The sequence below is a fragment of the Lissotriton vulgaris genome, chromosome 11 (genome assembly GCF_964263255.1).
Source record: "Lissotriton vulgaris chromosome 11, aLisVul1.2, whole genome shotgun sequence".
Taxonomy (NCBI): domain Eukaryota; kingdom Metazoa; phylum Chordata; class Amphibia; order Caudata; family Salamandridae; genus Lissotriton; species Lissotriton vulgaris.
The window spans coordinates 707,526,184-707,531,124 of NC_141699.1; the positions used below are offsets into that span (position 1 = coordinate 707,526,184).

Consider the following 4,941-nt stretch of genomic DNA (forward strand, 5'->3'; position numbering starts at 1 on the left):
TTGACGTCATTACGTTTACAAGCCATTATCATTAATTCACAGAGTCTCTTGTCTCTACATTTATTGAACACCTATTTTTTTTCCCTTTTCATATATGAGAAGAACCTCTCATTTGTAGCATTAGTAATAGGTAATGCAAGAACTTGATTTACAAGATCCAAAACCTGAGATACATGTGATACTGCCTGACAAGAGTGAATACCCGTTACATTCTTGTCTGAAAGATACAATTTTGCTGTTTTCATTTCAGACTGTAGTATTGAGGAACACTTTTCAGCTAATGGATTGAACATTCCGACAGTAGACATGGGACCCATGTTGTCTGTAAATGGAGCATCAAAACCATTTATGAATCTACCCAAAGTAGAGAAATAACCTTTCCTGCTTTTAGTGCTCGGTCAGAGGAGTTTGACTTACTGAGATAATAAAAAGGATGAATATTTTCCCTACAGAGGTACTAACAAAATAATCTGTTGGTTTGTTACTCTATTTATGGTGTCTCAAAGGTAGAGTCCTTGGATTGGATTTTTCTTGAATCTCGATTCCACACTGCTCTGCTAAGTCCTTAGCCTGACTTAATCATTCAATCCACTGACTGTCTAGATGGAGTTTCACTAAATCCCTTCTCGTTGACTTAATTAGGTCACATGCTCTCGGCAAGTCAAGGTCTTTTCTCAGTAGTAGTTCAGATAGACTGTGAATATTTTGGAGGAAGAGTTCTCTACACTGCAATGTAAGTAAGAAAGTTTTGAATGTCCTTAAGAGTTCATTTGCCTTCTGATTTTCATAGGCCTAGGAACTCTGCAAAGTGACAAAAAAAACTCCTCAGAGATTCGCAATCGGTGGAGTGTGGTGCGAACTGCCATTCATGCTGATCTTCCTGCCACTCCGGTAGAAATTCTACTAGAGCTGCAGCTCATCATCGCCAACTTACCATTGCCGAGCGCAAGTGGGGAAAACTCTGCTGCACTACGTGGAGTGGAGTTTTCTGCACTTCCTCAGCTCTGCGGAGTGTAGAAAACTCTGCAACTAGCCTCCTAGTCATGTTGTGGTTCTATTACACAGAAAACAACAATAAAATACTTAAATCGAATCTGTATTTTTCTAACACAGTTGTACGAGTAAAACCACCTCATACCTGAGAGTCTTTCTAGCTTCATTACATACAGGTTACTCTCTTTCTGAGTTTTCACAAAGAGCTCATGTTTTGGTGAATGTTGTGAAAGAAAAACATAAACTGATTGCAATGTTGAAAAGAAATGCTTTCCTTGTTGTATGTTACTGTTTGCACTAATGCAAGGTTTAGGTGATGAGAATGGCATTGTATATAAATTGCTTGTGATGCGATCTCTCTTATTTGTCCTGGGACACCATTGAAACAGCCACTTATAATGGATGCTCCATTGTAGCAATGTGCACTTAATTTCGTTCAGTCAAGGTCAGCTTTCTGTACTGCTTCAGCAATGGCTGCAGCAAGGCTGGAGGCATCTAATTTCTCCATATGGTAACACCCTAATGCATTCTCCTGAGCGTTTCCAACACCATCAACAAAGTGGATAATGAAACTTAGCTTCTCTTTAAGTGAGACATCTTTAGTTCCATCAACTAGCACCGCAAAATATTTGTTCACTTTTTTTTACCATACGCTCACGGACAAGCGCTGCCACCACAAATATCATGTCTTTTTGGTAATCAGGAGAGGTATAGTGCTCATAACTCCTGGACATTTTTTCTATTAACTTCTCATCTCTAAGAATTCAATGGAACTTCCCTTACAGTGAGAATGCTCAGTTTAATCTGTGGCATGGAATGCAAGCCCTTGATGACCTAAGAAGCATACTACCTTAAGCAGCTGCTCCACATGTTGTCAATCCCCTCAATTTTCTGTCTGTACCTCTTACTAGCATGGAAGAAACTGACTGCTGGCAGAGTGTAGGATGCTGTAATCTTTTGAAGTTGGTCCAAACAATAATTGAAGATTTCTGACTGTAAATGTTTGGACAAAGAATAAGTAAGCTTTTCCTACTTACTGAAGCAAATATCAATGAATATAACTTAGGCAGTTTCCCATCCATCTCCTCTCACAGAAACAGCACTAAAAGTCCTGGATGCACAACAATAAACAGCATCTTTAAATACTGAATACTCTACCAGAGGATGGGTTTTGTAATGTCCATTAAACCTACAACATGCAGTTAAGGTGAATCTTTGAAGTTTTGGTAGCACTGGGTCGCTATAATGATTCAGTGACAAGTCGTCTGCCAAGAATTCCCTTGCCGGGTTAGAATTTGATGTTGGTGTCTGACTAGTTTCTTTGATTCGAGGTGCCTCCATTATGTAACTCCCTAATTGGCAAGGCCAGCAGAGGAAGTATTGTCATCTTAACTGCCAACATAATACGAATCTTCTAAACCTCAGTTAAGAGGAATGCTTAAAGGTTTCGTTGCACTGGGTCTCTATAATGATTCAGTGACAAATAGTCTACCAACAAAACACATGTTGGGTGGGATTTTGATGTTGGTGTCTGACTAGTTTCTTTGATTCAAGTTGCCTCTATTATGTCATTCCCCAAAAAAGTTGGTTGTATTCTCAACACAGGATGATAAACAATCAGCAAGACCACCCAAGGGAGTATTGTACTCTAAACTGACAACATAATATGAATCTTTAAACTCAGTGTGAAAGGAACACTGTCAGCGTGTGAAGAAATATCAGTAATGTCAACAATGACAGAACTATCATCAACACAGGGAGAAGCAACTGCAATGGCAACAGATGATGTTTCAGGGATGTCATAAGAATCAAGCGTATGCCTTCATTGCTAGACAGAACAGCATCAAACAACTCTTTTGTTCTCTTGCCTTCATTAGAACCTGTAGCAGGGCCTTTGGTACTCCTTTTGTTAGTGAACAAATCCATTATTGAACTATGTTTTGGATCTTTGGGACAGACATTTTTCTTAGTTCCTTTGCTTGAAGCTGAACTCAGCAGTTCTACAGTAAAAACTGGCAACCATAAGGAAAAAAGGGTTAGGGCATGGCATGGTATACTGCACAAAACAGTGAGGAAACATCGGACACTGGATAGTGAGAAAACAAAGGACCATGCAGGGCAGAAGGCAGGGGGCAGGTCCATTGACTTGGACAACAGAGGGCAGGGAGGCGGTGGGTAGTGGCAGCAAGCTAACTGTGCAGCACAGGCAGGAAGGGCAGTGGCAAACAACCGCCACACAGGGCTGGACGTGGTGGAAGGGGTATGGATTTGGACAATGGAGGGCAAGGAGGAGAGAGGGTTTGGGACAGCAAGTTTGGACGGGGGTAGCACAATAGACAATGCCAGGACAGACCCTGCGTCCTGCTCCTTTGCCGTGAAATGAGATGGACATCTTACTTTACATTATGAAAACCCTAGAACTTCACTTGAAAAACAAAGGGTAAAGTGATAATATAGTTAGGAATTAGAAGAACATCTACCTTTACATGAACAAAACCTTAGAAATTCAGTGGAAAAAAAAGTAATACGCAACATTACACTCGCATCCATTCCTGCAAGGAACTGTTGCATCTTTGACTAATGGGGCAAGTGTGCCTACATTGACAATAGATGGCCATTCCAACACCCGTGCAGGTCAAAAGTCAACATTTAAAAGTGTCCCGTTGGAACAGTGCAAATCATGCATGTGCTTGCAAATATATGTGGGGTAGATAAACTATCTGGGCGGCATCATTTGGCCACTGCCACTCTATGCCCCTCTATGTTCAATTTCAGGACATCATGTAGACTATGCAGTGATCCACATATGTAACAATGAAAGCTACTTCATTGTCATTACATTCTCAAGCGCCCTCTGTGTAGTGGCCCTAATATGCAGGGGTGATGCGATGTTATAGCTGTGGTGCTTAACCCCTTCCAGGCTCATGACGAGCTGGGCTCGTCATGAAGTAGCCTCCTACCAGGCTGATGACGAGCCCAGCTCGTCATGATCACTGGACTTTTGAAAATTCCAGCACAGGAGGAAAATATCACTAGCAGCGATGGTGTTAATGGGGAGCAACTCTACCATGGCTGTGATGTTCATGGAACATGATGCTGGCTTGATGATCTCTGTGTTACTCCTGTCAATGATTGTAGCAGTGCATTTACTCTGAGAGCTTCCCTTTGTGGGTGCCACCTAGTCCATGGATATTGCATTCCCTGATACAGGCATATTTTATGGCACACACTCAACTTACATTTCACCTTTGGGTGGAACAAGATTAGTGATCCGCTCTACTATGTCCTTGTACACTCAGGTCAGAGGGAGAAAACTCCTACTTTTTTATCCACACGTATTTCCACTCTTGACATCTGGTATTCTTCACGTGTTCAGAATTTTGCATTCTACCTGTAAAATGTCATACTGCTCTGGCTATTTACTGACTGTACAATGTCAACTTCTCATTATGTAATTTGTACAGGTCTTTTTTCCTCATTGCATTGCTATGCAATGCATGGCAAATGTTTCCTTTATCTTCAACTGCAGGATGTGGTATATGTGATAATGTAGCCAGTCAATAGTTCATATGTCCTGTGTTTGGTGTAAAGCCACACATGCATGTATGCGCTCTTTAGAAGTGACAGCTTTTACATGTCAGCATGCCACTGGGCCTTTTTATATTAGAACAATCACTCATTATCTTTGATTGCAACTGCAACAAGATTAGTTCCAGCAAGAAGCAGTCATTTTGTTTGGTCACACATTGGTGATACACACTATGTTTTTGTGTACCTACAAAATCCAGGAGCCTCTGCTTTCCCAGCTGTTGCCGCTACCATTATCCCGCGCCTGGAGGCGCATAAAGATCCTGCTCGGGTCCCGCAGTGCGGGAGCCCGTTTTTTTTTACCTGGAAGGGGGCAGTTTGCCTACAAGCCCCAGGAGCCTCTGCTTTCGCAGCAGTTGT

The 4,941-nt window shown here is 41.7% G+C and overlaps 1 pseudogene; it reads right to left on the reverse strand.

Moving 5' to 3' along the window:
* Positions 1-387: 387 nt before the first annotated feature.
* On the reverse strand, positions 388-1,727 carry LOC147683355 (uncharacterized; annotated as a pseudogene).
* Positions 1,728-4,941: the final 3,214 nt, after the last annotated feature.